This window comes from Lissotriton vulgaris, chromosome 1_1, assembly GCF_964263255.1.
Source record: "Lissotriton vulgaris chromosome 1_1, aLisVul1.2, whole genome shotgun sequence".
NCBI classification, from domain to species: Eukaryota; Metazoa; Chordata; class Amphibia; order Caudata; family Salamandridae; genus Lissotriton; species Lissotriton vulgaris.
Genome location: NC_141685.1, coordinates 1,095,741,996 through 1,095,758,761, shown reverse-complemented (window position 1 = coordinate 1,095,758,761; position 16,766 = coordinate 1,095,741,996). Strand labels below are relative to the sequence as shown.

At 44.4% G+C, this 16,766-nt stretch overlaps 1 protein-coding gene across 1 annotated transcript in view; it reads right to left on the bottom strand.

Annotated features, from left to right (window-relative positions):
- Window positions 1-16,278, bottom strand: part of POLR3H (RNA polymerase III subunit H) — a 103,798-nt gene extending 87,520 nt beyond the window's left edge. Inside the window, exon 1 of the mRNA XM_086963501.1 lies at window positions 16,112-16,278. The gene's annotated coding sequence lies outside the window, so the exon portion shown is untranslated. The remainder of the gene's footprint in view (window positions 1-16,111) is intronic.
- Between the last annotated feature and the right edge of the window lie 488 nt (window positions 16,279-16,766).

Here is a 16,766-nt window from a genome sequence, read left to right as displayed (position 1 = left end):
TAGGTTCTCTCCCTCCCTTATAACTGGAGTTTTGTTTTCTTTTCCTAGAACCCTTGTCGATACCTGTAGAATCTGTGTGAACTGGGACATTAGAATCTACTTTGGGAGAGTCAGGGGATAAATCGACAGAATCAGAGCTTTGTTTGATGTTATGACTATCCTGAGTTCCAAGTTCTCCTGTTACTTCATGGTCGTCCAGGGGATGTTTGGGAAAGAGTGTGGTGTGAGCGGGAGGATCTATCTCCTCGCTATCCATATGAACAATAGCTTCCGTGGTGTCTAGGTGTATACAGTTAAAAGCTGCGTGTGCTTGTGCAGGTGGCACGGGGCTGGGGATCTTGGCCAACCTACCTAATGAAGAGCGTTTTCCACTGACCAAATCTAAGGAAAGACGCTTTTCCACCATTGCAATTTCCTTTTCAAGGATACCCGTGGCTCGTGTGATAAAAGAGTCTAATGGACCTGATACCACTCCTGTGGGTGTTTGGATTTGGACATTACGAGTTTTACCAGATCTCAAAGCCATGATTTCCGGGCTAACACCAACTTCTATAGTCGGACCTGAGTACACTCTTTATACAAATGCGATTGTCGCTAGATAATCCGCCCAGATAGAGAGTACGAGTATTCAGAAACCCAGACACAATTATGCCTATCTTACTTGTAACACGGCAGTCCAGGGGTTATGGGCCGGGGCCGTCCGCTGCCGTCCTCGAACGGCCTCAAACGGCCCGCTCTTAGCCCGGTCTTTGCTCCGGGCTGCGTCCCGCGCTGCGGGAAGGTTGGGCGTAGTTATACCCGCGTACTGGGAGGTGGGCGGGCCGCCAGGGAGAGCGGACCGGAAGTTGATGCCGGTCTGGCAGGGACTCCTGGGTAATGGAGTCCCTGACGCTCGCAGCCCTGCAGCCCTCTACCACTGACCAGCAAACTTCCAACAAAAGACTTGGGCGGATGCCCCTTGCAGCGTCCAACAACGATGCGGCACCCGCAAAGCGGGTGCGGCGAGGTCCGGTGTCGCCTGTCTCCTAGGCCGGTGAGCGCGTCCTTGTAGTGCGCTGTCCACACAGTAACGAATGTCCCACTGGTGCTGGGGGAAGTTGAAGTTTTTAAAGGTCCTTCAGTGGGCGGCCGCCAGGGAGAGCGGACCGGAAGTTGATGCCGGTCTGGCAGGGACTCCTGGGTAATGGAGTCCCTGACGCTCGCAGCCCTGCAGCCCTCTACCACTGACCAGCAAACTTCCAACAAAAGACTTGGGCGGATGCCCCTTGCAGCGTCCAACAACGATGCGGCACCCGCGAAGCGGGTGCGGCGAGGTCCGGTGTCGCCTGTCTCCTAGGCCGGTGAGCGCGTCCTTGTAGTGCGCTGTCCACACAGTAACGAATGTCCCACTGGTGCTGGGGGAAGTTGAAGTTTTTAAAGGTCCTTCAGTGGGCGGCCGCCAGGGAGAGCGGACCGGAAGTTGATGCCGGTCTGGCAAGGACTCCTGGGTAATGGAGTCCCTGACGCTCGCAGCCCTGCAGCCCTCTACCACTGACCAGCAAACTTCCAACAAAAGACTTGGGCGGATGCCCCTTGCAGCGTCCAACAACGATGCGGCACCCGCGAAGCGGGTGCGGCGAGGTCCGGTGTCGCCTGTCTCCTAGGCCGGTGAGCGCGTCCTTGTAGTGCGCTGTCCACACAGTAACGAATGTCCCACTGGTGCTGGGGGAAGTTGAAGTTTTTAAAGGTCCTTCAGTGGGCGGCCGCCAGGGAGAGCGGACCGGAAGTTGATGCCGGTCTGGCAGGGACTCCTGGGTAATGGAGTCCCTGACGCTCGCAGCCCTGCAGCCCTCTACCACTGACCAGCAAACTTCCAACAAAAGACTTGGGCGGATGCCCCTTGCAGCGTCCAACAACGATGCGGCACCCGCGAAGCGGGTGCGGCGAGGTCCGGTGTCGCCTGTCTCCTAGGCCGGTGAGCGCGTCCTTGTAGTGCGCTGTCCACACAGTAACGAATGTCCCACTGGTGCTGGGGGAAGTTGAAGTTTTTAAAGGTCCTTCAGTGGGCGGCCGCCAGGGAGAGCGGACCGGAAGTTGATGCCGGTCTGGCAGGGACTCCTGGGTAATGGAGTCCCTGACGCTCGCAGCCCTGCAGCCCTCTACCACTGACCAGCAAACTTCCAACAAAAGACTTGGGCGGATGCCCCTTGCAGCGTCCAACAACGATGCGGCACCCGCGAAGCGGGTGCGGCGAGGTCCGGTGTCGCCTGTCTCCTAGGCCGGTGAGCGCGTCCTTGTAGTGCGCTGTCCACACAGTAACGAATGTCCCCTTAGTCACTCTATATTCAAAGAAACATAATTCTAAGTTCACATAAGTTTCATCTCTGTATATCATTACAGACCAAATAAATCCAACCAAATAAATCCTTCGACTGATATCCCCTCTCAATATCTCACCAAGATAGTGGTCCACAGCAGTTCTTTATTCCTAGCTCTGCACAAACTTGATTTTTCTTTATTTTCTCTATTGTACTGACCCGAATCTATCTAAAAGAGAATAGCGATATTTCAATGTAATTCCAATATTACAAACAGATTCCTCCAACCCCTGCATTCAATTTATCTATGTCATCCTATCTTACCAATGATATTTATTCCGAGCTGTTTGTCCAATCATACACAGTCAATCTTCATATCTAAATGTCAATCTCTAGTCCACTGTTCATAGCCTTGATTAGTTTTCCAATTCACTAAAGAGAGAAAAATAGATATATCTAAAATAAATCTGGGCCATACTCTAACTTATTCCTACACCCTGGCCTCCCCTTGTATCATCCATAAAGAATCTAAAAGGCCTTACCTAATCCAGAATTTAATCTTGCATAAATCGTCACTGCGGTCCTGGCTCCCGGCCCGATAAATCCGGACTGCGCCAGACCAAACGTTAGCATCGTTTTTCTACTAAGAATTAGCCAATCCCTTTTAACTTAACAAAACCACGTGGTTTGCGTACACTGAAACCAAATGGTTCTCCATTTGGTCCGTCCATCCGCTTTAATACCACTCGAACCACTCCTCGCTCACTGTTTTCCCTATGCGTATATAACCCGGGCTGCTTCCATTCTGGTCCGCCCGTATCAATTATTTCCGGTCACTTCCTGTTCCTCCACACCGTTTCGTCACAGCCGTTCTACGCATATCCAAAAGCTCTATTGGTCCAATGTATCTGTTAGCCTACATAGTATTGGTCCCCGTTGTTATTGCCAAATAAAAAACCTCCTCGTTATTGGTTCGGCGTCAAAATTAACCATACTCACACGGTTCCCTGTTGGTCCGTCTGCGTGCAAAATATATTTTACTATTTTTTTTCTATAATGCGATTTCAACAAATCTTAATAAAAAGTGACTAGTATTCCAGCCCCAGGACAAAAATGTCTCTTATCTAAATACGAAACATTTTTATTTATTATTGTAATATGTGTTGTCCCGATGTTGTTCGAACAACTAATGAATATCTTATCTTGAGCCTAATGCCATAGCGATTACCTCCAAGTCAAATCATATACCACATGTTTTTGCTACTATTTTTTCTGAATAGCATTTTAAATATGATACCATATGATTCATATATAAATATCTTAACATGCCATCAACAATAATTGATTGACCCAATGTCACGCACTCCTAATAAAGTAACGATCATCTAAAACTCCAAGCGAATACTATTCCTGATATTTTCTACTCCTCTTACTGATTGATTTTCTAAAATTCTTATCATATCCCACCAATTGAAATCAAAAACTCACAGAAGTGCTACCCAGGGCAATTCACCCTTCATATCATCTATCCTGGATCATGTTACCAGCCGTTTTGTCGGCTGGGTCTCCTCTCTTTATCATGACATTGTACTATAAAATTAAAACCTCTGCAAGAAAGGTGATGGCGAAAACACAATGTATCCCCCCACTAGTCTTCTATTCAGTACCTCCATGTCGCAATCACAAAATAACAGTATATCCAAACAAAGAACACGGCCACATGACATTATATTAAGAAACTGTGTAATTCTGAATCAGTATTCAATCCCTCCTTTACCGTCCTACACCTACAGATCAATCTGGCCTCTGTTTAATCTGAAATCTTTATTTCCACTATGGTGTTTCTCTATATGTACAAAAAGAGGCGATCTGTTATCTTGATTGATTATTGCTCTCCCTTGTTCCTGGATTCTTGTTTTCAAATTCCGTTTGGTGCTGCCTATGTATACCTTCCCACAGCTACAGACTATGGCATAGATCACGCCAGTGCTTTTACAATTGATGAAGTCATTTATCCAGTATCGTTTACTGCTGTTGTATTGAAATTCTTTAGTTTTGTTCATTCCTATCTCACAAACACTGCAAGATCCGCAAGTGTAAAAACCTTTAGGGGGTGATGGTAGCCAGTTTAGTGAAGCTGATTTAATTGGTCTAACATAGTTCCTAGTGACCTCCTCTTTAATCGTCTTCCCCCTTTTGTATGTCATTACGGGCTTGTCTCACACCAGACCATTCAAACCTGGTACCCCCTTTAAGAGATTCCAGTTTTTACAAAGAGAGCTTTTCTTAGCAAGTCTTTTTGACAACAATAAATTGTCACAAATGTAAGTTTCCGTTCAGATTCGATTCTACTTTTTTTGCATCAGAGTTGTCCCTCTATCCAATTTCAAATTCTCTCTCTTGCATCATTCAGTTTGTTATTTTGATAGCCTTTCTTTTTCAACCTATCCTGCAGTTTCCCTATTTCATTGTTGAAATCTCCCTCACCACTACAATTTCTTCGTACCCGTACCATTTCCCCGTACGGGATTCCAGAAATTAGGGTAGAGGGATGAAAGCTATCAGCCCGTGAATTAGTGACCGTGGTTTTTCTAAATAGTCTGCTAGTGATCCTATCCGCATCTGCCATCAGTACCACATCGAGATACTCAATTTCTTTCTTACTGCAATTCATCGTCAATGTGACATTAAAATCATTGCTGTTCAGAAAATCCAAGTATTCATGTAGGTCTGCCATAGAACCTCTCCATATTAACACAATATCATCAATAAATCTTGCCCAAAAAAGGATCAGATCAGTCCATTTTGTAGCTGTGCGACCCCAGGCGTGCTCCCTCTCAAACCAACCCATGAATAGGTTGGCGTAAGAGGGAGCAAACCTGGAGCCCATATTTGATGATACCAATTATCCTCAAACAAGAAAAAATTATTGGTTAATATTAAATTACTCATCTCAACAAGCATATTGGAATGTTGTCTTAAGCTCGCACTACGACTACTCAAGAAGTGTCTCAATGCCTCTACGCCTCTGTTGTTGTTGATGCAGGTGTATAAACCTACCACATCAAATGTTACCAGCAACATACCCTCTTCCCATTTAAAATCCTGAAGTTTATTTAAAATTTCCATAGTGTCACGAATATATGAGGGAAGTGGTTTTAAGAAGCTGTCCACAAATTCGGACAAATGTTCCGTGGGACCACCGATGTTGGAAACAATCGGCCTGCCCGGTGGGTAAACCTTCGATTTGTGGATCTTTGGTAAAGTGCATATAAAAGGGGAGGTAGGATAGGTTGCCCTCAGATATCTGTACTCCGCTTCTTCTAATTATCCCTCCTCCTTCCAATTGTATAGCCTTTCATTTATCCGTCTCTGTAATCTTTGATAGACAGCCTTAAAAGATATGCTAATTTTTTCAATCCAAACATGTTTGAATTTGCACTAAATTATACGTTCAGTTTGTTCTTTTGCCTGAAAAATTTGTCAATGGTGATACCGACTTAATTTCACTGTTATCCCGCTAACTTCCATCTGTTTAACCTACAGACTGTATTTTTTAGATCCTTTTCTGTTTCATCCATGTCTAATATTTCTTTTGCCACAGCGATCATTATTCTTTATGTTTCAAATCTCATTTGTAGACCAGTTTGGAATACTCTCCACCGCTCTACTAATCAGTTTGTTATAACCTGACAGATCTTTCGGTCTCAACAGTTACTCTAAATGTGGCATCAATTCTTTGTACATCTTCTAGCTGTGCTTAGAATTCCTTGATTTCATACTGCCATTTCTGGAGGCTGCGTCATCATTTCACCACAGTAAGTATATCCAAGCCAGTTTCATTCTAGCTCACTAAAGTCACATACTCTTTGTCACTGCTAAACTTTCTCTAGGTGTCCACTAATATCAATGGGATGCTCAACCAATTCTGAATCCCTCATTCCAGAATTAAGAGATCCATGATGTAATTGGTCCACAGCATTTCCACTGTATTTCTCAAACTATTACTATGCAGGACGAGTGACATGGAAGTGGAGACTGAGATTTACACCTTCTACTGGGGACCTCCATTGCATCAAAGCTAGTCGCTCTTAATTAATCCAGTTATGCAGAAAAGATCCCTTATGCATGGTGAACTGAAAGTCCCCTCTGAGCACACCATGCTCTTCCCAACACGAGTTCACACAAACCTGACTGAAGCCACTAATATCAATTCCCTGCAATTAAGAAATTTGGGCAAATAATTCCGAACTGTGTTATTTATTTAAATAAAATTAGTCGCTGGAAAATAGATTTAAAAACTGCAGTGGCAAGGGGGGTCATATTGATAAATAGGCTACTTATTTCTGAGATCTTCGTTATGAAAAATAGCAAACTTGTGTCTTTGGTATCAGACTTACTATTCTAGTACCCTTGTTGTATCCTATGTACTCATATTTGTATGTCTTTCTTCAAGTGTTCATACATTCAAGGCGACCTGAGGGTTTGGTGGCAACGAGGAGGCTTGGCTCCAAATTCTGTGCTCCCAGACACCATGCAAGGACTTTATGTGGGAGTCGGTCCTGTCGGTTCTCAGACCCAGCAGTAATGAAAAAGTGAGTTTCAAATTTGTCCTTCTTGGGCCCTGTACAGATGTCCTTAATTTTACAGACAAGACCAATGTTGGAATTCTCAAAACCCAAGGTAATCCACATCAGTGATGCAGTACCTGTTTACATTTTACATCTAACATAATTTTGTATTAGCTGAATTGTTTTGTTTCATGCAACATATGATTGTTGTATAGGGCATTTGGCGAACTGAGTCACCTCCAGGTGTCTGGGTGACTTCAGATTGCGGGTGGCGTTTATAACTTGGCAGGCTGAAGACGGTACTGGTTTCTCACTATTACGGGTTTTCAGATTACATGGACAGACAATCCTTTGCCTTGATTTTTTGTCAAAACTGTTTATTGTCCTTTTTGATAAAGACAAAACAGTGTATTTTATGGTTTAACAGTAATTAGACAGTAAGCAGGTATGCCAGGCGTCTTTCAAGAGTCCATACACCATACATGCAGGCGTTCAAGTTTCTGATCTAAGTGAGGGAGAATTGTCCAGCATATTGCTGGCAAATCATAGTTTGTCGGGAACCTGCCACAAGGTAAGTCCATGACTGCCCACACGCCAAGTTGGTGTACTTTAGCAAAATATATAGGGTGGATCTTCTCTACACCACTGTTATGCACATCTTTGACATTTATACAAGAACTACAAATCAACAGTAAAGTGAGCACGTTAGGAACAGCAGCGGCATCAGCACCAATAAAGATATCATATAGTGCAGTTCCGATCTCTCCCCCCCAGCATCACACCCCCCCAAACATTGCTAGGTCCATTCCCTGGGCCTGTGTATCTTGGACGTGTAGCGACAACGGTCTGTAGAACTGTTAGGTAGAAGCTCGCCACATTGCACACCCCACCCTCAGTGGGCACCGATTAGGTTCCCACCCCTCCTGTGTCCCTAGTCTCGCCTACCGGCCGCAAGGCTCTAAGTATGACTTCCCAGCGGTCAGCCATTGGTGTCAGACGGAGCCCCACTGTTTCCTCCCTGCGCAGGGCCGTCCACTCTGCTCGGGCCCACACCAGAAAGGAGGAGGTCCACGCCTGTATATGCGGCGGGTCACACGCCTTCCAGCGCCTCGTGAGCAGTCGAGTACCCACCACTATCCCTAGGTCCAGGAATCTAGACGTCACTTTATCTTTAGGTGGCCTCCTAAATAAATGCAGAATATTCTCCGGCCAATCTAGGGGTTTGGTGCGCCCAGTAAATTTGCGTAGCAGCTCACCAATCACACTCCAGTAGAAGCCTAGCCTGGGGCAGCTCCACAGTATATGGAGGACCCCCGCGTCGAGTTCTCCTCATCTGGGACAAGACGCATCTGCGCGCTGGAAATATCTGTTAATGAGCGCAGGTGTGAAGTAGGTCCTGTGGACAACATAGAATTGTATCTGGCGAAAGCGAAGGTTTCTGGGGATTCGCACCGGACTCCTAAGGACCCTTTCCCATTCCTTATCTGACAGCTGCCTGCCCAAGTCATGCTCCCATTTATCCCTTAACAGAACCAGACTAACCGGCCGCGCAAGGACTCCATCTCCGCCCATGAAAGCCTCCAAAAGGCACCGCGGGTGCATATGTGTGAACCCGTCGGGTGAGGAATAAGGCCCTGCGGTAACATATGTACACTACTGCCAGCAGCAGCGGAGCAGGCCTCGCGGGCGCCTCCAAGGAATGAAAGAGCCTAGTGACCCTCTCCAGGGAGTAGATCCTTTGCCTTGATGATCACATATGTACCATTTCCAACTATATTTCTATGAGAAAGTGTGTGAATGAGGTACTCAGTGGCTAAAACAGTCATAAGCATTTCCTGGCAGTCAATATTGACAGGTTTGACATGCTTAAATTTATGTGGGGGATGTGGATTTTATTGCATCTGGCATTTATAGTGTGTGATAAAATGCCCAAAACTCATAATTCTGATATGTGCAGTAAAAGGAGTTATTTCACATACAACACAGAACACTCATAGAGAGGGCCTAAGAGTGATACTTTACCCCAAGTATTACACAACAATTATGTACACATTATGAGATAAATTATATAAATGAATTCCTTTTGTGCAATGTAATATTTTATCCACTCTTTTTTCTCAAAGTTTTGCGTTACATAACAAAATACGTGCAATCTGGCTTTGGTGCACTGCGATGGGTTCATATGAGAATGGATGCGGAGGAAGAACAAGGGAGGGGAGGGAGGAGTCTTCTCGTCACAAGAGGGGAAAGCAAATATTAAACATCAACAGCTGGGGTCGAGGTGTGGGGCTTTGAATCATAGGTGTCTTTCTTTATTGGTCGCCAGGATCTTTGACATTATGTTCTGAATAACCAGACATTCTATGGCACCAGGCCTCATTCACCAGATCGAGCGTGTTATGACATTTTCCAAACTCCAATAGGAGTTTTTTTTAGAAGTCTTGAAAAACTTCCAAGTCCTTTCAAATATGAACATTTCATCTGCCAATAACATAGTCAGTTTCTCCATGGCATGAAAGTGTTAGAACTCTGTCCACCAGAAGCCTATAGAGGTGGTGTTTTTTTTTTGCTCCAGCAGTGGGTCTCGATTCATTTTCCTGATAAACAGTACCCTGCAATGAAGTGTCCATATGTAAGTACAGGGGATAAATCCTATCCTTAACCCTGGTGGCCCAACAGAACTATGAATGGATCAAGTGGGAGAGCAATTCCACTTATGTCTTTTATTAGATTGAGCAAAGACACCCAGTAGTTTCTGCTCAATCACCCCGTTTTTTTTTACCTTTTGCTGGATTTAGAACTCTCTGCACTGTACTCCAGCTAATTGTAGTAAGGTGTCTACACTCCCCCTTTAAACAAGGTTGAATTTTGCATAATTCTAATTGATATATTTAACTAACTTAAGTCTCTTGTATGTGGTACAAGGTGTACCGAAAGCCTGGAAGTTAAATGTCACTAGTGGACTACTGTACTTATTGTGCCTTCCACTACACTAGCAGTGCAAACATGGATTCAGGGCTACCACTGTAGCCTGACTAAAGTCACCCTTATGTAGGCCTTGTAGCCCGGATGGTAGGGCATTTAAAAGAAGGACTTGTAAACATCTAATGTTAACATTGCCTCACAGTGACTAGCACACAAAAGTTATTTTCAGTGTGGCAGGCCTAGCTGCCCTTTGTAGAGAATAAGAGTACCAATCAAATTACTAATAATGTATCTGGGGAATGCGATCAGCTAGAAAAATAATTAATCAACCATTTTTTATAGTTACCAAAAAAAAATTCAATTTAATGGTGAAGTCAAGTTGTTAATAAATATTAAGGAAACTTAACTTTTAGAAAGTTACCTTTTCCTTGACTGGAGTCATTTGCTCTCTAGCTTCTCCGAGTGATTATCCTTGAATAGGTGGGAAATTCTACCCAGGAGCAATAAGCTGACCTAAATGGACTGAGATAATGCCTCTTAAGCCTACACAACATGCAGGGTGGGGGGTATGGGCATCCTGTTTAAAACTACAGTGTCACATCATGCTTAAGTGTCAAATTCTGCTTGACTAATCTGCTGGGTACATAAATAACACCAGGGGCACACTTGAAAGGGAGAGAACAGGATGCTAAGGAAATTCTTGTGTATCCACTATCTAGTTGCTGTAGGACTAAACTTTTGTCCTACCAGACTTACGGCTTGCGGTTTGTTTTGGGTACAGTACCTCCTCCAAACTTGATTTTATAATGTTAGATGTGGGAGAACACTAGAATTACAATAGAACATTGAGCCAACCATGCCCAACCCACAGAGCCCATTTTTTGTGTAACCAAAGACTTTTAACATCTTCAAAATGCCCAGACATTTTGTGTTTTGTTTTTGATAGCAGTATGGCAAAAAAGGATCTACAGAAAAAGGGAGTCGGGTTGGCCCTGGTAACTTTTACCCCATTGGTTAGCGCATACCCAGGTGTCACCCCAGCTCGTGCCAGCCATAAATTTGGCATCCCTAGACAACCACTTCAGAACACTTTCTGGACTAGTGGAACATCAAAAGAGGTCTGGACCTGCTGTCTGTGACCTGAAAAACTGGATCTGCAAAGAAGTGGACTCCAAGGGTAAATTGGCTGATCTTCTGTGTCGGACATGGAGACAACAAGCTGCAATAGGCCTTTTCCTGGAAGTATCCAGATAATCAGTTGCTACTGGATCAGTGTTTGGACAAAATATTAAGTTAAAAATAGAGTGTGGACAAAATATCGAGTCAAGAAAATCGAGGACAAAAAAATAGTGACTGTAAGTTTTTATGAGTAAGCAAAGTTTTACTATGCTTAACTATATATATATATATATATATATATATATATATATATATATATATATATATATATATATATATATATATATCTTGACTACATATCTTCAAGGTAAGTAAAGCTATACTTAACTATTTGCACTTATCGATATTTTGGTCCTTGAAATAATTGACACAAACTTGAACCTACACAATATTTTTAGCTTCAATATTCTATCAAACAACTAATTGACCTTGACTGGACTTTGTCGCCCTGGCGGTGTCCCAGTCTGCCAAATTCTGAGATGTACCCTAGCCCAGAGCAGTGGCAGGATCCGCAGTCAACAGGACAGAGCCGCATGGCTAACTTACAATGTTTTTTTATCTTCCAAAGCAAAAAACGCAAAGGGGGATTTTGTTTTGGGAAAAAATGCCTCTCTCAGCATGGGAGTTCTCTCCCATGAAGAGGGGGGCAATTTGCGTTTTTCAATGCCTCTTGCTGCCAGGTTTTTCTTGGCGGTGATGAAAATTAAAAAATGGCCATGTGTTGGCCTGATCTGAACTGGGTGGGTAGACCCATAGCCAAATCTTCGACAGCCCTTACTCTGTCGGGAGGTTTATGTCAGTGGCGGAGATGGAGAAATCTGCTCTGCCAGCACAATGAAGGTTTGCCCATCTCTAAATGACGTGGGTAGACCTTCAGTTTGGCAGAGAGGGTTCACTTTTGCTACGGAATACTCTTTCCGCCAAACTCTAAATTGGCCCTAAGTAAGAAGGTAACATTTTTGACCCAGATGACCCTGGCTGAAGAAGTAGATCCGGGCTCCATGGCAGCCAGCCTCAAACTGCACCTATGTCCTGGTCTACCATGACCACTGACTATCACTGGCTGTTTGTGCTTTTTGGCGCTATTTCTAGTTTAAAAAAATGATCATTCTGGTTCCCTTTATTGTTTTTAGCGTTTTGGTGTACATTTTTTAATTACAATTTACTCTATCTCTTTTGGTAATTCAGTATGGTATTTTTGTTTAACATTTCGCCCGTTTTGTTACTGCATAAATACTTTACAAACTGTCCTAAGTAAAGACTGTCTGATTACAGTACTTTGCATAATGTGATTTTTTTAGGCCAAACTTACAAGGTTAAAAGCGAAACTACAGATCTCAACATGCAACATGCTGATGGTTTAAAATCTAAAGTCCAAAACATTTCAAACAGAACCTGTGGCCACTTCGCAGCTTCAAAGTAAAAAGGTGCACTACTTGATACATATATCAGAAAACAGCTGTTACCGACAGGCGACTACTGATTTTCTAAGCCAAACCTGCTGTATTTTACCTGTCTCCAGCCTAAGTAGTGTATCTACTTCAATGGAAATCAACTGGTAAATAAATTACCACTTTTTCCCCAAAATCTTACCTTTTCCTGTTCCCAAATCTTGGTATGTATACACTGATGTGAAAGACCATTTCATAACTCTGCTGCCAGTAAAATAACCAGACGAGTTCATAACACTTAAGGTTAAGGCACCATATTCCCAGTCCAGTACTAACGTAATCAGTGTCATAGGGAGAGGGTGTGGTTTCACGGTTAGACTGCCGACTTTAAAGCTAGGACACCAAGGATCGAACCTTGGGGTCCTCTCCATATCCTGTGATTCTGGGAAAATCACTTAATCACATTGTGCCTACCAAAACAAGCATTTGCAATACAATAGGTCTCACATTAGGAATGTGTGAGCTATTGGTATTGTAAATGACACATTTTTTTATTATGTGTTGGCTTTGAAAATATCTAAATTAATAACATTGTTATTCACGAAGCCAATACCTTACACTTTCCTAATGCGAGTCCTATTGGCTATGGCAATGCTTGTTGGTAGCAAGAAAGGACAGTGCTGTTGTGGGGTCGAGTGATGATGTGGTTGGGCTGAGTGATGTGGTGGTATATTAGAATGATGTAGTGGTGTCCCTGAGTGATGTGGTAGTGTCCCTGAGTGATGTGGTGGTGCCGCCCCTGAGTGATGTGGTGGTGTCCCTGAGTGATGTGGTGGTGCCGCCCCTGAGTGATTTGGTGGTCCCGCCCCTGAGTGATGTGGTGGTGCCGCCCCTGAGTGATGTGGTGGTGCCGCCCCTGAGTGATGTGGTGGTGCCGCCCCTGAGTGATGTGGTGGTGCCCCTGAGTGATGTGGTGGTGCCCCTGAGTGATGTGGTGGTGTCCCCGAGTGATGTGGTGGTGCCCCCGAGTGATGTGGTGGTGCCCCCGAGTGATGTGGTGGTGCCCCCGAGTGATGTGGTGGTGTCCCCGAGTGATGTGGTGGTGTCCCCGAGTAATGTGGTGGTGTCCCCGAGTGATGTGGTGGTGTCCCTGAGTGGTGTGGTGCTGTCCCTGAGTGATGTGGTGGTGTCCCTGAGTGATGTGGTGGTGTCCCAGAGTGATGTGGTGGTGTCCCAGAGTGATGTGGTGGCGTCCCCGAGTGATGTGGTGGTGTCCCCGAGTGATGTGGTGGTGTCCCCGAGTGATGTGGTGGTGTCCCAGAGTGAAGTATCCTCTTAATAGACCTGTAAACAAAACCCTTGTTATGTATATAACATTGATTAACAAAGCATGGGATGTGTTATGAAGAGAGACGAGTAGGCACAGATCAATACTGCAATGATTTTCTTAGCCAAGAATGGAAGTGTCTGCGAGATGAAGAGAGGGTGGTAAATTGGAAGAGGAAGATGAATAAATAGAAGACAGGAACAGTAAGCGCGGGAGAGAGGAAAGAGGAGGAGGGGGCCGAGATCCAAGATCAGCGAGGGAGGAGGTTGGAGATAGGCCAAAATTCATAGGAGCAAAAGCAGCGAGCAACAGAAGGGAGCCTGTATGGAAGAGAAGAGCCAGGGCAAACAATATGAAACAACAAGGTTGAAAGCGAGAGAGAGGGGAAAAAACAGAGGTAAGGAGAGAGAGAGAGAGAGAGAGAACAGACCATGAAAAAAAGTAAATAAAAGGTTCACGAGAGCGAGGCCAGCAAGTTCGGGAGCGCATTCCTATAAGTCTAATGGGGGAGGGGCCGGGTGAGCGGCTTGCTTTGAAGTCTGATGCCGAGGCACAGACAAATGGTGGTGCGCTATGTGCACGCGGGGGGCGGAGGAGCGGCAGCCTTTGAAGTCTGATGCCGAGGCACAGACAAATGGTGGTGTGTTATGTGGCTGGCGATGGTGTGCACGCGCATAGATCACATGAACTGTATGCGATCTTCTTTTCCGCTTACTATAATCTCGCCGGAGCAATGCGCAAACGCATTGGCTCAGACGAGACCTAAAAGTGAACGTGTCCTTGTGTAACGTGACTGGTGCTCATATAAAGTGCTCTAATACCTTTGGGTCGAGATCGCACTAGATCAGTGCTTTAAATGGGCCGGCACTCACCGGTACTGAGTACCGGCACTTCCAAATTTTCTAGCCCTCAGTGCCGGCACTTTTCTTTTGTCAGGGAGAGTACCGGTACCCTGATTGGTGGCACAGCAGGCTCCGGTTCCGTATCCCCTACAACGTAGGACAGATGCCGCCCGCTTCCAGATCTCACATTCACACTGAGAGACTGGCAAAGTCCAGAGGCGGCCCCCTGCAATTCCTCACACTGCAGGGGTTTGAGAGGGCTTGATTCACACGCTGTGATTAACAGAGCCAGACCTTGCACTGTTGATTAAGCGTGTAGCGACCATCAGCTACAAATGCTTTAGCCCCCCCCCCCCCTCCGTCAGGTGCATGAAATCGCCTGGGCTAGTGCTGCACTGGCCACACTTAAGTGAGTGGCAGTTCAACACAATCATCAACCTTTTGTTTTAATATTTGTTTTTCACATCACAGAAGCTGCTTCCCTTTGTGTGCCCCATCAACTAATCGCTGCATTTACATAACAGCGAGGGTTCTGTGGGTGTGAAAGTAGCCCTGCCCAAAGAGTAAAGCATAACAGGGAACAGTGCAAAACTCCAGAAAGGAGCTCCTGTGATAACTAGCAATGGATCTGGCTGGGGGGGGACGAGATGATGAACATAAAAGGGAGGGGAGGGATGTAAAAAGGTGAGGTGACAGCTGAAGTTAGGATTGGCACTTTTTTCCCAGTTAAAAGTATCAGATAGTTGTTCAGTTCTGAAATTGGGGCTTAAAAATTACATTTTAACACAAATTAGTGCAGAGTTCAAAATCTGCTGTATTTCTTGTTAACTTTCATTATTGTTTATGAATATATAAATGTATTGTACGGAAATACTTTGGCACTTTTGAAGTGATTGAATGATTTATAATTTTTATTTACTGCTCTATATCATATGTATCATCATGTCCTGCCCTTAGCCCCGCCCCCTCGACACACTTCTAGCTCATTTTAATGAGTACCTGCACTTATTTTTTCCCATTTAAAGCACTGCACTAGATAAATCTAAAAAGAAATCTGAGAAATGCCTCGCTAAAACTAACACACAACAGGAATAGAGATCACGTCCAAACTTAACTCAATTTCAACCTCAAAGCAGGAAATGCGGCATAAGGGGGTTTAAAGTTTAGTGAAGTTGTTAAAATGAACCTAGGCCTCCCTAAAATAAATTAATCTGATCAGATGCATTATGGGCTGAACACTATTTCTTAACAATAAGTAACATATATTCTATCGTGTCTTTAACATGCATGCCCCAACTAATGCATTGTAAGATTAATTACTGTTTATTTAATTTTCTTGAAGAAAAAATATCTAGCGGCAAAAGTAAATTGCAACATGAATGTTATTAACCGACATCTAATCGCCACAGTATATATCTGCAAATCAGCCAGTACTGTCCGCCCAAAGAAAGTGTTTTCTGTTTCCGCGTGCGCAATATGCAAAAGTAAGGGCATGCGCATTAGAAACATCTAAAGGCATGGGGAGTCAGCGCTGATCGTTGCCTCTAACCACGAGGCAGGCACTTACGGAATGACTTACCTTTTCGTAAGGGTAACACTAGGTACAAATCCCCCACGTGCTGCACAAATACAGGACGACAGAGCTGGTAAAATTCGAAGGGCGGATCTGTGTTGTCTCCGTCTACTGTGCGCGCGGACCAGCCAATAAGGGTCACCACTAGACGTAGAAGACGGACTGTTCAGTAGAAATGGAAAAGAGAAAAAAAATGTAATACGCCAGTCACATCGTTACTAATATGAGGAAAGTTAGACGTACTTGCGGTCTTCGAAGAGCAGTAAGTCTTCAGGGCAGGGCGCGTCACAGTTGTGATGCAAAAATGTCAAGTTAATTCCAACAAAACCCCTATGGAACTTGGGGTGGCCGCACCGTTTAAATGTTCTAATGATTCTTCACAAATGTTCAGCCGCCTGCGTGTTCTGGTAACTACGACCTTTTTTTTTTTTTTAGTTTTTATATAGCATGCTAATTTTCGAATGTGTGTTAATGTTAGCCCATTAACAGACATGTTTGCCTTTGCATTCAGAAAGACTATCTATTCGCTCTCTCTCATTGGGCAGTTTAACCTATGACTTCCTACAACAAGCATTTGCAATGCAATAGGTCTCGCATTAGGAAAGTTTGAGCTATTGGTATTGTAAATGACACATTTTTTATTTATGTGTTGGTTTTGAAA